The sequence below is a fragment of the Dermacentor albipictus genome, chromosome 4 (assembly GCF_038994185.2).
Source record: "Dermacentor albipictus isolate Rhodes 1998 colony chromosome 4, USDA_Dalb.pri_finalv2, whole genome shotgun sequence".
Taxonomy (NCBI): domain Eukaryota; kingdom Metazoa; phylum Arthropoda; class Arachnida; order Ixodida; family Ixodidae; genus Dermacentor; species Dermacentor albipictus.
Window position 1 is genome coordinate 90,101,448 of NC_091824.1, and position 16,992 is coordinate 90,118,439.

General features: G+C 45.2%; 1 long non-coding RNA gene across 2 annotated transcripts in view; it reads right to left on the reverse strand.

Annotated features, from left to right (window-relative positions):
- LOC135917669 (uncharacterized) overlaps nt 1-16,992 on the reverse strand; it is a 107,975-nt gene that overhangs the window by 24,707 nt on the left and 66,276 nt on the right. The gene's annotated exons all lie outside the window — the stretch shown is intronic.

The following is a 16,992-nucleotide window of genomic DNA, read 5'->3' on the forward strand; positions in this document are numbered from 1 at the left end:
CAATGTTTGTCTTTTATGCTAATGCCATCGTTACTTATAAAACAAACCTGAAAGTAGAATTTATTCTCAACATATTTACCAGGAATCCGATACAACACACAAGTACACGCTTGCTTCTTTGTATCACGCGCGCTACGCACACTCGCTTACATACTCATATGCATGTCCGCTCTTACGCTCTCTCTCACACATCACGTACGCACACACGCACGCTCTCATACGCATACACACTCTCTCTCTGTAGTTTTTACACACGCACTAGGCTGTAGGACCATGTATGTGCATCGGTAAAGTAAAGGACTGCTCTTCAAGCCATGCGAAATTGAGACCAAACATCAATAAAGCCAATGTATGAATTAATTAATTAATCAACTAATTAATTAATCAACCAACTAAAATAAATAATTATTAATTAAAAATAAATAATTAATAATTAATAATTGATTAATTAATTACTCTGCAAATAGATGCGCCGCGCAAAGGTGCAATCAGTCAGTACTTAATTATGTATCTGTCACATTTACGTTGGATGCACATAAGTTGCATATACATAACAGTTGGATACAGTATGGTATACACCACCCGCTCTTAGGGCAATCCCTCGTTGTGGGTACGCGCCATTCTATGGAAATCATCATCACTATTGTCGACATGCGGACACGCTTCTTGGTCCCGTTGTTGGTATGTGGCATAGTTTGGAAATAATCCTCACAACATGCAGACACACCTCTTCGCCAATACCCCGTTTGGGGTATGTACCATGGCATGGAAATGATCCTCATAATCAGTGTGCGTACACGCTTCTTGGCCGATTCCCCGATGTGGGCATGTGACATAATAGGAAATCATAATCATCTTAATCGCCTGCGCTGGCGTGCTAAGTTTCGAATCCCACCGGTGAACGCTCTTCTTTTTCATTTTTAAGTGCGGTTGAATCTACTCAGCCTTACACCAATATTCGAGGCAGAGTTATTGGCTACCATTCTAGCTCTACGAAAACTTTCCTCATGCATTTATTCCGCCGCAATCATAACTGACTCCTTATCCGTTTCTCTTGCTCTATTAGTGCCAAATTCATCCACCATTCTCCGATAATTTTAGTTACCTGTCCACGAACATTTACGCCTCAACCGTTTGGTATGAGTACGAGGACACATGGGAGTCACTTTAAACGAGTCAGTGGATGCACTAGTGGCGGCATCTCTTAAAAGCCCGGCACTGAGGATCGTAAAACCTTCTGCGTACATCGCGGCTGCAAGATTTAAAAATGTTATTCAAGAAGAACATGATAAATCATGTGTATTAAATAACACCAATTTTCAGCGCCTTAGATTCCCTTGGCACAACATACGGTGTTCAACAAGAAAATATTAAGTTTCATTCATGCCAATGCGTTGCCGAAAAACAATGCTTAATTTTTATTCCCACGGGTCTTGTTAGGCATGTTCCCCTCAATATTTATTTATTGCAAGGAACCTAAAACTATGCGGCATTTCTTTATAGAGTGTCATAGGTTTGACGTGCAAACAAAACGATTTCTAGAAGGTCCCTTTCACCAAATTGCATTGTTCATTACGTTTGCTGTGATGCTGTCTCTTGAGGCGTCGGCACTAGGACAGACACTGCAATAGGAACGTATGTGATGCCATATTTAATTCTGTAAGTGAAACAAAGAGGCTGCCAGATTAATTTTATCGTTTCATTTTCCTCGAAAATAAGAAAAAATATTAACGTCACATATTGAAATAATATAGCCTCAAAATTCACATTAACGATTAGTATATTATTTAATGGAATCCTTAAATTACAAAATTCCATTTCAGTATTCTTCCCTTTATACCTACTGCAGCACAATTCATGGCCGACTCCTCGTAGTTGGTTGAGCCATATCTGTAAGCAGCAAACCAAATCAAATCAAACCAAATCAACGAGGAACCGACCGACCCAGGTGAAACCATGGGATGGCAGACATAGAAGGCTTCATTTTAATGCTTCCGCTTCCTCTCTACGGTCCACGACGGTGGCTAAGAGACGCGTAGACCACTGAAATCTGCAGCGCGCCTGTTTCTGTAATGCGCCATTTTGCCTTGCTGGCTCATGAAAGCTTCACGTACACTAATTTTCCCAGTGCAGGGGATCCGCAAATTTGCTTTTCTATGGTTAAGGAGCCAAAATTCAGAATTGGGCCTTGTACCTTATAACCATGCATCCGGACTCTACACAGACATAAGTTGCACCACGGAGCAAAAGAAGCAAAAGAAGCAAGCATTACCCGCAAGCGTCATTATAAATCTACCGCTGTTGCTCACAAGCCATCGCAAGGGAAGGTGACGAGGGCACTGTTGCAGTTTTAAAGGCAACAGAATTGGACAAGCAGCTGTAGCCTGAACAGATGTTTATAGTGCTGCAAGTGCTACTGTGCTGTGTGGTGACAGTATGCGGCGACAGTGACCGACTGTGATTGTATATCTATGCTCCTCTCTTTATTTATCTCTACTTTGTGATAACTTTACCTATCATCTTCCTCTCTGGGTAACCGCCCTGCATTTCCCCTTTCATCTCTCTCTCTCTCTCTCTACCGCTGTTGCTGAAGGAAAAACAATGGCTTTTATAGAAACATACCTTTTACTCTTTCGTTAACAAAGGAGCACAGCGACTACACGTAGAATGCCTCTTTGTAAAATGCGTATAATTTTTTAAAAATATCCATAAAGCTCAAGAATGTTAGTATTCCAAAGCAGTAATACTTGTCGCGCACATAACTTGGATAGTTGTACAAAGAGCACAAAACAAAAATTACGGTAAGCAAACGAGATCGCACCATATTATGAATTTGTGTAATGAATGCCCTTCTATACTTGTATAAGTGAATGCAAGTGCGTTCGCTGCAGATTTGGAATTTAATCACAATAATTCTTGCAGATTAACCATGGTGATCACTACAGATAAACGTGGTGTTATATGAACACTGTTAATTTAAGTACCAGAATTGTCATACGCTACCCTTGTGAAAAAGAAACTTTGCCTAGCCTCCCGTGTCTGGCGTGGCTACTGCTTGCGGCTGGGTCAGTGAATATATTAATTATGGGGTTTTACGTGCCAAAACAACTTTCTGATTATGACGCACGCCGTAGTGGAGGACTCAAGAAATTTCGACCACCTGGGGTTCTTTAACGTGCACCTAAATCTAAACACACGGGTGTTTTCGCATTTCGCCCCCATCGAAATGCGGCCGCCATGGCCGGGATTCGATCCCGCGACCTCGTGCTCAGCAGCCTAACACCATAGCCACTGAGCAACCATGGTGGGTGCCAGTGAATATATCGGCATGTACATCATCGGCCATGCACACGAAGGTTGTATGTGTGCCGAATGCAAATACCAGCGAAGTGGCATAAAGGCGGCTGTTATGCTGAGCTACAAAATAGTGCAAGTAAGCGCACCTGCTTTGTGCGTAATAAAAACATAGTAAGAATTTCATGTCATGAATTCCGATAAAACCCTTAACGCAGAATGCTGGCTTAGAGGTAACTCTAAATACGGCCTTGTTTCACCGTAAGGAGGACAGAAGGCACAGCCATATTTTTTGAACTTCGGCATACCTTTTTATTCGCACATAGACTGCAGATGACGAGTAGCTGTGACTATTCAAGACGAAACATGCGACAGCGACATCTAATCAGGGTAGCACACAAAATGCACTGCGAAAGGCCACCACTGCGTGAAATCTGACCGCCACCTACCAAGCGGTTTCACCGAAGGAGTAATCTATACTTGGCTCACTTATTTACAGAACACTCGGCACAATATCTTAAAAGTACCTTGATCGTTTGAGACGCCAATGTAGCTGTAGATAATTCCGTAAGCGATGCTGACCTGCATATACTCATGAAGCCGGCGACAGAGGGAATTGCCATATTGCAAGCCCGTCGCCTGGGAAACTCGCAGTGTGTCAAGTTAACTTTCCAAGGAGACAGCCTACCGTCCCACGTCAAGGTCGGTCACTTCCGACACATTGTACGCCCTTTTGTGCCAAAGCCGCTTCAGTGCAGGAAATGTCAAAGGATAGGGCACGTTAGTGCGGTTTGCACAAACGCTGCCGTGTGCTCACGGTGCTCTGGGTCGCACAGCTCCGACGCCTGTCGTGCAGAAAACCGAAAGTGCGCCAATTGTCAGGGCTCTCATGATGCAACTTCGAAAAATTGCCCACATGTGAAAAATGAGGCGAAAGTCTTAAGGCAAATGGTCAGGGATGGTTCCTCGCACAGGGAGGCTGCCGCTAAGGTGCGACGTCGACGTTCACGTCGCCGGAGATCTAGGAAACCCACTGCTATTGCTAAGGATGCACCGCGTCCACTGACAGTCCAGAAACTTCCGCATACAACTAGCAATAGCAGCAATGAGATTCCTCAGCAGACAGTCTCAAATATCATTGCCTCAAGCGAGGAGTGGCCGCCATTGCCACGGCTAGATCCACCAGCGGAGCGACAAGATATAGCACGCTTGCCGAATCATGCTTCACCTTCTGGCAGCAACCAAAACAACGACAAACAAGTTGTGACCATGATAAGGGCCCTTATGAACACGCTACGAGCACTACTGACCGCCATACATACTCCGGCGGCTCGAGGCGCACTTCAAATACTGGACGCCCTGTATCCGGTACTTTCCGGTCTTGAGAAGTACCATGGCTGCTCCTCTACATTCGTTCCTTAAAGAGGTCAAGGAAGCGTCTATCTTCCAATGGAATGTCAGAGGCATTAAATCGCGCATTTCGGACTTTCGTCCGTTTGTTTTTAAGAACAAATTTCCAATAATTGTCATTTGTGAACCAAACGTTGAGAGCGCCATCCGCCTATCAGGATATGAAGCTTTCATGTCTGCCACCTATACTGACCGCAGCAAAGTCATCGTTTATATCAGATGCGATTTCACATATGTTTTACACCCAGTGGCACCTGATGACGACAATCAGTATGTGTGTTTGACTATAAAATGCAAGAACGTCGCACTCACGCTCATAGGTGCCTACATTTCACCTTCGAGTCGATTTGACAGCACAAGACCAGGTGGAATTTTAACAGCGACACCTGGACCATGGGTTATTACAGGCGACTTCAATGCGCATCATCCGCTATGGGGAAGCTTAAAGATGGACTGTCGAGGAAGACGTGTACTATCCTTCGCGTCGGACCATGAGCTCTGCTGCCTAAATGATGGCAGTCCCACCTTTCTGCGGGGATTGACATACAGCAGCTGCCTGGACTTGACTTTTGTTTCAAGATGCCTCAGTGCCAGTGTGAAATGGTTCACGGACAACGAAACGCATGGTAGTGACCACGTTCCAACGTATGTTAAAATCGACGGCATACGCAAGTCGCACTCTACTGCAGTTCTTCATCACGTCGACTGGCCTAAATACACGTTGCTCATGGAGAAGAATTGCCAAGAGATCCGGGACTGTCTGCCTGGCAACATCGAGAAGGTAATTAACGCCGCTGCTCAAGAAGCCACAAGATCTTTTAGGCCTATTCCTAAATTTTCTGAATTCGAAGCAGAATTGGAGCGGCTTCGAGCGATCCGCCGTCGCGCGGAAAGAAGGTACAGGCGCACCAAGTCCATCTACGACCTAAGGGAGGCGAGACGCGTACAGAAGATCCAGCGTCGGATCAACTCCCTGCAGTCTCTAAGATGGAAAAAACTTCTGTGATACCCTTGATCCGCATAAACCCCTGTCACATATATGGAGAACAGTGCGTGGTCTTCGAACATCACCGCAACAACGCCACCCCTTCAAATGCCTGGCTCTCTACCAAGGTCGCAGAGAGATCGACGTAGCGGAGGACTTCTGTTTCAAAGTTGCTGGTCTACCGCCATCGTTCGCTACACGTGATCCCCGTGATGTTCCAATCTCGCGGGATTCTCGTATGGAAAATCTGTTTTCCCTCGAGGAGTTGCAGGCAGCGTTGACAGCGTGCAGACGTTCCTCATCGCCTGGGCCTTACGGGGTGACATACGCAGCTCTTGGAAACCTCGGTCACACAGCCCGGCATGCACTTCTAGACGTGTACAATAATTCATGGCGTGAAGGAGAAGTTCCAGCTGCATGGAAGTCCAGCCGCCTTGTGCCTTTGCTCAAGCCAGGTAAATCACCCCTAGACCTGGCGTCTTATCATCCCATTGCTCTGGCCAGTTGTCTAGGAAAGGTGATGGAGAGGATGGTGCTGACGCGTCTAGAGTGGTATCTAGAACATTACAAGTTATATCCTGACGCTATGGCAGGCTTTCGACGCGGACGCTCTTCTATAGACAACGTCATAGATCTTGTCTCGTCTGTTCAGCACGCAAAAAGCCTCAGGAGACTGTCAGCGGCGATGTTCCTGGATGTTAAAGGCGCATATGACAACGTAACCCATCAAGCCATCCTGGACGCCTTGGGTGATGTCGGCCTAGGCGGCCTTGTTTTTCGGTGGATATCCAGCTTCCTGAAGGACAAGTCATTCTTTGTGCAAACAGAGGACGGTGCGTCATCACAACGCAACACCTACCGAGGCGTACCACAAGGCGGAGTCTTGAGCCCCACTCTATTTAACCTGGTGCTCATCGACCTGGTTCTTACCCTTCCAGAATCCGTCCAGTTGTCGATCTATGCAGACGATATATGCATTTGGTCATCAGGAGCGACGCGTCCTCACGTGCGTGCCAGACTTCAAAAAGCGGCCACACTAACATCCGGTTATCTTCGAGCACGAGGTCTGCAGCTGTCCAGCGGGAAGTGCTCTATAGTCGCCTTCACGCGTAAAGCAATGACACCATACGTTATCAGAATTAATGGACAGCCAGTCGCCTACGAGAAGACGCACCGCTTTCTAGGGGTAATAATCGACCGAGACCTTTCCTGGAGTCCTCATATCTTCTACCTAAAAAGGAAATTAGTCATGATAACCCACGTGCTCAGATTTCTTGCGGGAAAGTCATGGGGTGCGTCTGTGAGTGCGGTGCTCCAACTCTACAACGCACTGTGCCTCGGTCTTCTGCGCTATAGCTTACCTGTACTGGGAGGGACCGGTAAGACCAACCTCCGTGCCCTCCAATCTGTACAAGCTCAAGCTCTGCGAATTTGCCTTGGTCTTCCCAGATGTGCGTCCACGGCAGCAACAATAGCCATCGCGCATGACCACCCCATCAACACTTATCTTCAAGTCGACACTTTAAGGATGCATATCAGGCACTTCGCCCGACTTCCATCGCATCATCTCGCCTCCCTTCCTGCCGCTCGACCTCGTTCAGCGTTCAGCAAGATTATTGCCGCCAACCATGGAACTTTACCGTCAAACTTCACGCCTGCAGCACGACCTTCTCAACCGCTGTGGTGCCTCCATCCACTCCAGGCTCTTCTTGTTATTCCCGGCATCAAAAGGAAAACAGAGATGTCAACTTTCGCCCTCAAACAAACCGTGCTTTCAGTGCTACATGAACAGCACAGAGGACGCATCCACGTTTACACAGACGGTTCTGTATCCTATAATAGTTCAGCTGGAGCAGTGGTGATTCCCACAGAGTGCGTCACCCTCAAGTTCAAGACATCTCACATTACATCATCGACAGCTGCAGAACTCGCAGCTATCCGTGCTGCTCTGGAGTTTATTGTTCAGAAATTATCACATTCATGGTCCATCTTATGTGACTCAAAGGCCACTCTTCAGTGTCTGATGTCCCCTTTCAACCATGGACCAAATGAGCAACTAGTAGCAGACATCCGACTACTCCACCATGACGCAATCAACAAGGGACACAACATCATCTACCAGTGGATACCGGGTCACTGTGGAATTTCAGGAAATGACAGTGCGGATGACGCTGCCCGGTCGGCTCATGATGGCGCCCAGATTATACCCATACCGCTGTCAAGGACAGATGCAGCCACAAGTCTTCGCTCCCTCGCCCGCGAGCTTACACAGAATCTGTGGAACACCAGTGAATTCACGAACGCACGTCTCCACAAATTGGATCCACGTCTGCAACTCCGCCTACCACCAGGGTTGCCACGAGCGGAAGCAACACTTCTGTGCCGCCTGTGGCTCGGCGTGGCATTCACGAACTCATATTCATTCCGCATTGGAATGGCCGATAGCCCTACTTGTGACACCTGCGGCTGCGAGGAGACGATTGAACACCTCCTTTGTGACTGTCCTCGTTACGCAGTGCGAAGAACAGTGCTCGTGACCGCTCTCGCAAAACTGGACAATCGCCCCTTTACAGAGGAAAAAGCTCTAGGACATTGGTCCAGACGGGCTTCGGCACTCAAGGCCTTAAGGGCTTTGCTGAAGTTTTTAAGGACGTGCGAACTGTGCGACCGCCTTTGAACGTTGTAGAGCGTAGTTTCACGTTACTGTGGGAATTTCCTTTTTTTTTCCCTCTTCTTCTTCTTTCTCCTTTCATTCCCTTTACCCCTTTCCCCAGCACAGGGTAGCCAGCCGGTACTTACACTGGCTAACCTCCCTGTCTTTCCTCTCCTTTGTCTCCTCCTTAGCAACGAGAAAGGTGAAAACTCGATAACTGTAGTCATACAGTATACAACGGCATCTGTCAAAGCTGCGTCTCTCATAGCACTACGACCAACGATTGCTTGCGGACTTTATCGACCTAGCGCTGAAGCACGCAGCAAGCGACGCCCTGGACTGATGATTCGATGCGTATTTTTTACCGCTGAATTATCTCTTTCATAGCTCTAGCCTGGCTTTAGGACGTTAAGCGCCATGAATCAATTTTTAAAATCTGAATAAGTAGTATAAAAGGTAAAAACAAGTATATGCGTGTGGGGTGGCTATACCAGTCACACGGCAGAGGTAGGCAGAGGATGAGAGCTTAGAAGAGTATGTATGTATGTATGTATGTATGTATGTATGTATGTATGTATGTATGTATGTATGTATGTATGTATGTATGTATGTATGTATGTATGTATGTATGTATGTATGTATGTATGTATGTATGTATGTATGTATGTATGTATGTATGTATGTATGTATGTATGTATGTATGTATGTATGTATGTATGTATGTATGTATGTATGTATGTATGTATGCGGTGAAATTGGCGGTGGTCTGCTCCGGACCACCATCAGTAGTACTTCAGTCATCGAGGAGGCAGTAAGTGTGTCGAGTGTACCCCTTAACCCATTAGGGACCGGTTTCTTTTTTTTTCTTGCTATCTTGAAATAAATCTAATATATTAACTTACCTTTATACTAATATTTCACATGCAAAAAATTATTACTCTTGCCTAATTAGTTTTTGAAATATAGCCCGTGACCATATGGTCACGCTGGGCCCTTACGCTACAGCAAAATACGCCAAGTGAAAAACATTTATTTCAAGCCATGAAACGCCACAAAAAACATACATAGCGAATAGTCGAGCACTTATTTAGTGTGATATGGTTTAAATCATGGAATACACATGCCGACGTCATACTTGGTGCGTTTTGGGTGCACCGCGTTGTTGCAATTATCTCATGCACACCTCCACCTCTTGCCATTAGGTATTGGCGCAACAAAGTGGGCCACTTGGTCATACCCTGTACCAGTCAGGACATCACCAGTCTTTGGGATTCTGCATTGACCAGGCCCTCTAGGCTTATTGCCCCATCGCATCAGGTAGCTTTGTGCAATTTGCCTGCGGAATTCCACGTGCGTGACGTTGAACCCTGTGCTACGAATTAACGTCCAAGTGTTGCTGATAGATACATCACAAAGTCAAGTGAAAATCGGCCACCACCACTTTTTGCCACGGATTGCAAACCTGTAGACACCTACATTTGCATCCATCTGGTCCGTACCTCCCAGAAATCTTGTACTGAGCAACAGTGTTTGGACGGGCCTCCTTGATTCGATTCTGCTGAACACGAGAGTACCTGTCTGCATATGACATTGACTCTACGCCTTGAATGGTGCTTACGATCGTTACTACAGAATTGTCCATCCAGCGGACAACAATTATCCCATTGTCGCTCAGCACGGGCTCTTCGTGCTTGCGAGGTTGGCGCTTGACGAGTTCTGGTCCAGCGATAGGGCATTCTTTGGGAACACGGTTCTGCTTCACTGTGCCTGTGCCTTCGTAGCCCTGTGCCTTGAGATGCCTGAGTAGCTGCATGCTTGTGAATAAATTATCAAAATAGAAAAAAAAAAGGCAGGTTGTGCGTCTCTGCTGTGGGTTCACCCCGCATTTGAAGAAGTGGCGCCGCTACTTTTCCGAAGTTCTTTTCATATTTTTAGATGTTCCGAGATCCCCTGCTTGCCTTGATACCCTTTGAGGCTTACAAGGTATCCGTTCTTGGCATTTAGCCGCCATACAATATGCCCGAAGCGGATAGGCTTTCCGCGTATGAACTGTTTCCAGTCATGACGACGATAATACTCAATCATACTTTCGTCATAGCTCAGGTGACGCACAGGTTGAAAGTGCTCCAGAAATTTTGTTTTCAATAGTGCCATCAATGGGTGCAACTTTGCCAAATTGTCACTTAGGGTTAGGCTTGCATTTCGCTCCGTGCAGGAATCACATTATCTGTATGAAGCGATTTCTTCGCATAGCATTCTAGGTCATCGTGTTGCACATATCCGTGCCGCTGTCCCGATAGCACTTTTTCTCTGGCAAGCGGTTATAGACGGAAAAAACAAGTAATCCAGGAAAACTTATCTTAATTCTTCTTTGGTAACCTTTGGATCAGGCATATTCAAAATAACGTTTCTTGTTTGTTCAACTAACAGCTCCACGACGGCTTCGTCAAAAAAGAGTTCGAACAACTCAACAGCTGAAAAGTCCCTTTAAGCAGCAAAGTTTGGGTCGGGAAATATGCCAAGGCTTTTCTGGAGATCACCCTTCGTCCACTTAGAAGCAGTGGATAATTTCGCAGGAATGGCCGCATGAACTGCAGCAGAAGACACCTCTGATGTTCCGTCACTTTGCCCGCCGGGGTCGTTGTGGTCAGACTCGCATCCACCAATGCTGCGTCCGTCGGAGAAAACAGCTTCAGCGCCGGCTCATAGCTGCCGCCCGCTTAGATTGTCAATGAGCCTGTCTGAGTCTTCATCGGCCGAGTGTTCATCCAAATAGGTGCTAGCCTATATATCGAGCTGCCAGATCTGGCAGCTCGATATAAATCACTGACACATCGTCATCTTCCTCTTCGAGTATCTTCGCTATTTCTTCCAACATCTACCTATTCAGACAATAAAATAACAAATAACCACTGTGGGAACGCGCCAGCAGCCTTGCAAGAGATGAGAATGCAGTTTGAAAAAAAAAAACAAAAAGTTCGGTATCCTAAAGGCCCAGCGTGACCATATGGCAACGCATAAGATAACGTATTCGTTCATGGATAAATCAAACATAATTCTTTCCCAAATGCTCATCGGAGGTCACATATTCAAAGAGTAATATGGAGGTAACGATATCCAACAATTGCTTAAGCAAGTAGTGAAGAAAAAAAACACTTAACCTTTGGAGCGATGTATCGCGACGCTACTCGCATAGCAACACTTATTCCCGCCTCTGCGAGGGGCTCCCACAAAACGACTGACAACTGCTGACACTTGATATCCATAAAGGGGACTCTAATCTGTCAATCGGCATGTCAAAGGCGATTTTGGTGCCGTTTTGTTAATCTTAATTAATTGAAATCCACTGTGCAGACTACCGTGACCATATGGTCACGCTGGTCCTTAATGGGTTTTAACAATACTTTGCAATGTGGCAAACGTGCTCTAAATCATGGATTCAGGACGTCAAAGAAATGGTTGGCAAGACTAACACATTTCTCTCGTATTTATCTTTAAATTAACGCCGATATTTCCTATTTCTATATCTAAAACCCTTCTCCACTTCTCACGTAGCGTGGGAGCAGTTCTGGCGCCTTAAATTACGCGTATTTTGGCGCAGCGAGGTCAAACTCGCAAGCTGATCTTGATCACAAGCTGAAAATAGAACGGCGCTGGCAAGTAGGGTGAGCGAACCTCGCAAGGCTGCAGTAGTTTATGTGCCTCCAAAATTATTCCCGTAAATATTTTTCTTGTCTTCCTTACTATACAGCAACAAACAAGGCCTCTTGCTTTTTAGTTGCCATTGTTGTTTGCTGCTTTTTTTTTAACCGCGTCTTGTTCCAGAATTCCTGAATGTCAATGCGGATTTACTTTACTGTCCTCGGAAAAACTAAAATGGCAACTTCTGCCACCTGTTATATAGTTAGAGATGAAACAGCCTATGGACACAAAGAAAGAGCCTGTGTGCGTACCCCTTCTTTCTTTATGTTCATAATTAGTTTACGGACCTTTTTAACGAGCACAAAACATGTCTTCTTTTGCGAAATATTGGCAGTGTGTCGGCCTTTCGAGAGCCAAACTTGGGGATACCTAGAGACAACGGGTACTATACGACTTTAACCGCTACACATATTAAAAATCCTTTAGGCTATTATTTAATGCATATTTATTTCATTGTTTCCACTGCCACAATGACCGAGCTTCCCCTGACGCAATGCGTCCACGGTGCTACAGATATTCGCTGAAAACTCCCTCGTTCTCCAAACTTCTGAGCTCCAAAATGATGGTGACTGATTGCACACAAGGCTGCGCCGTAGGCAAGACAATGCGGCATGCTCCACCAGGCGCACACACGCACATCCACATCATGCAAAGTGACACACGTGAAGGACCGCAGGACGCAGGACATACATAGAACGCGCGCATACAACGTGTACTCGATTGATTACTTAAAATGAAATAAATATACTAGAAGTTCAGTTTCTACCGGGGTATCGGAGAAACTTTGTAAGCGTTTCATAAATGCGCCTAAACAGGCAATCAACGAGGATTTAGAAATTTCCATTTAGACCCTAATTAACTGACGCAAGCCAATATTTTACTGCACATCACTCTAACATGCTGCTAAGAAAATCTAAATTGAAACTGCGTGAATTGTCTAGTCCTTTCAAGACACCATAAAACACGCATATACCAGTTTCCAGTGCTTCTAAGTCACACTAGCAGAGAGAGGGAGAGAGAAGCGAGGAGAGGAAAGATAAGGAGGACAAGCAGGTGAGGGCGTGGTTCACTACCCTAAACAGCGGGTAAAGGAAGGGTGTATCTTCGCCGTAAATGTCATAGGGAATGAAGTAGAATGAGAGAAAGAAGACTCAGGGGAATATCCTTGTTTATTTCTACTGATCTCGAAGGACCGTATTTTGTTGATGAGTAGTGACGAGAGTTGCTTCTTATACTTCACCAAAGAAACATTTTGTTCAGCAGTGAAAGCAGCATTTCAGTGTAGCACTTGTGGGGATAATCCCGACCTTGACAGCGCACAGGCAATGAAGCCGAGGAAGGTTGCCGTGGTTAAAAGGGAAACGCCGTAAATAATGAAGAAAAGGCAAAACGAAACTGGACCAAAAGATAACCTGTCGTCAATGGGAGACGAGCCCACAAGCTCCGCGTTACCCGTGCGCTTCATTACCAATTGTGCTATCGCGACGGCCATCAATCCGCCCACTAACTTGGGCATTTATGTGTACTAATGGCACAGCGTTACGTGAGCCGACAGGTGCAGACACACCCCGCATGAGTAGCCAGACACCAGCGTTCTAATTTACACAGGCTGGCGATTAGGTTGCTTCAGCCATCAAAATGACTTTTTATCTATCACTGCGTACAGTAAGTGGGGCAGTTTCGAGCAGAACACAGACGCACGGAGCTTCTGCTGGTTGACTCGCTTGATTAAACTGTCATTCTGTCAAACTCTCAACCAAAATGTCCAACAGGTTCAATGATGAGTGGTACATACGAAGTCCCGGCTGTTCCGCTCATCAATGAATCTCTGACGCCCGCTTGGAGATCATTGATAAGGTATGAGAAACAGCCAGAAGAATGGCCGCTCTGATAACCTACAAAGGGGTGGGGAGGACAGTGAACGAAAGTGAAAAAAACGTAAATGACACAGTTGGTGAGTATGTACGCTCAAGCCTCACAATAGCGTGAACGTTTGTTGGCGTCATTTGAGATAAAGGTAACATTTCGAAATATAGCTAACAATTATCTAAAGCGAATCTTTCTTTGCCTCCTCTCCCTACCGAGTTTGTCGTGTAGGGAGGGATCACTGGCTATGTTGTACGTGTACCTATGTGCCGCTTTTCAACGAACCGCTTTGCAGCCGGCATGGGTCACCGGGAATACAGCACTGGGCAATGTGGCAGTGGGCATGTACCACTCATCAGGGAATCTATTTAACGCCGACTCGAAGAATTGGGTATGTGCTACCCGGTCTGTGATGCTCCTCATTGAACCTTTTTGCGACCAACATAGGTCACTGGGTATGTGGCCAAATAGCAGAGCCAGTCGAAGAGAGAATTCTCACACTCTCGTTTCTCGTTTAACACACACACACACACACACACGCACACGCACACGCACACGCACACGCACACGCACACACACACACACACACACACACACACACACGCACACGCACGCACACATTTATATATATATATATATATATATATATATATGGCCTGAGGGAACATCAATTAGATTGATAATATCATCATCATCATCGTCATCAGCCTGGTTACGCCCACTGCAGGGCAAAGGCCTCTCCCATATTTCTCCAACAACCCCGGTCATGTACTAATTGTGGCCATGCTGTCCCTGCAAACTTCTTAATCTCATCCGCCCACCTAACTTTCTAATATATCAAATGTCTAATATCAAATATCTTCAAAATGAAGAACGAGAAAGGACGCAAAATCAGACTTTCACAAATTCAAAGGAACTGTCAGTTCATCATAATCTCCGCATAGAGGCGGCTTTGTTTCCGTCCCAAGAGAATGAAAAGGGAGGAGATAAGATGAAACGCACTCATGAGCATTACTTATTGAGAAAACGTTGGTAGCAAAATTATGTTTGCAAGCGTTCTTTGTCCGTACATGTCACTGCGAGTCCCCGTTCAAACTCAATTCTAACGCGATGGGAAGGAATCGAAGGAAGAATGACTGCCAGTGGATCGAAACGAGCAGCAAGCTCACCGGGAGACGTTGCTCTCATCGAAGATTCATATCACAAGGAAAGAAAAAAAAAGAGTTCACTAGAAATGACAAGGAGAACAATGTCTGTAGCGAAATGTGCTGGTAGTAGAGGTGAAATTAGCAGCATGCCCATCTCGTTATGTATTACCCGTTGACTTTGCTGGCAGACACAGATCGACGTCTGGGAGAGTTCGCTGTAGATAATGAATTTCATAGCCTCGCAGGAAACTCACTGATTTGTTGGAAAAGACAAGGGACGCAGAAGACGAGTGGCTGTACATACTTCCGAGTAAAAGAATAAAAAGAAGAAAAGAATCGACTACGAAAGACGTATAAGAAATATCAATGTTTCTCTTCAGTTAGTCTTCTACCGCATTCTTCTTTTAGATTACTTGTATAAGAGGTGAACAACAGAATGAACAGTGCAATTTTACGCCGTGGTACCTCATAAACATCTGTAGATAAGGACATGTCATTAGTCGACTACAATACAGTTACGTTGAATGCGAGTTGTAGTGTTTTTCCGAGGCTAATGTTAGCGATGTTTTCTCTGCCTCCTCCAATGCGGCTTCTTCGAGTGAAAATCGGCTTTAGCATGGCTTGAGGAAGTAAAGATAAGGTGAACAGAGTATTTGAATATACATAGTAACAAATTAAAGAGAAGATTGAATAATTATATCAGTAGATCATGGTTTTACGCTGGTGATGCACTACGATGGCTTCTTATTTTATGCGGAGGTGTGCCAGACGTAGAAAAAAAAAAGAAAGGGAAAGAAACAACAGCTTTAAATAGTCCGGTCGGGTATTGTTCTGATGCCATGATGTGTGTTCCGATGTGAAGGAGCCATCGTCAAAACTGATAAGCGCACCTGAGTAACTGTGAAAAAAAAAAGGAAAACAGATGCATTTGACAGAAACAAAACAAAATTTAACAAAATATGCATTGTTTTTGGCGCTCGTCCCTAGGGAAACAACAGAGGAGGGAAGGGATGGATAGGAGAACGTTGAAACCAAGGAGCCATCTCCCTAGAGAGGAAGGTGTAGTGCAACCAGCGAAAGAAAATTAAATTTGCGTCAGGGTTTTCTTTCCTGCTACTCGGTTACGTTTGGCCATTTGCACAACGTTACTTAGCAACACACAAGCACAAGTGGCAGCGCTCTCTACACAAATTTAAGCGAGACGTGAGCCTCCGGCTTTCTGCTCGTGATGCCCGGAGGTGATACTTTTACCAAATTGAGAAATAAATAAAGCAAACAAAACTAATGGCAATAAAAATGCTGAAAACAAATGAATAGAACAAAGAAACAAATGACAGAAACCACGAAAGAAATAAAATGAGAAAAAAGGAACGTGAGGAAAGCTCGAAATTGAAGATAGAAAGAAATAAAAGTAAACGCATGTAAAGGCGAGAATAAGACTTAACGAGGCAGCAAGCTATTTGTAAGAGCTTGCTTCCCGCGTTGCGAAGAGCGCTCTGTACGGCTTATCCAAGCTATACAGAGAAAAAAAAATCTCAATGATTATTTTTTTTATTATAGTTCTTTGAGCGGTCACCACATTTCTTCGCATCTGCCCTCCACCTCGTTGCTTCAGTCGGCTGTAAACTGATCATGTAATTATATATATATATATATATATATATATATATATATATATATATATATAGGCACGCTATAGTGGAGCTCCGGATTAATCTGACCACCTGAGGTTCGTTAGCGTGCACCGATGCACGGTACATGAGTTTTTCGCGTTTCGACCCCATCTAAGTGCTGGGAGTCGAACTCGGGACCTTGTGCTTAGCTGCGCAATTCCAAAGCCTCTAAGCCACCATCGTGGGTGATCTGCACGCGTAGATCGTGCATGACTGAAACCACTCACATTTCTTGTTTTCACTAGGGTTGAAGATGTTGCT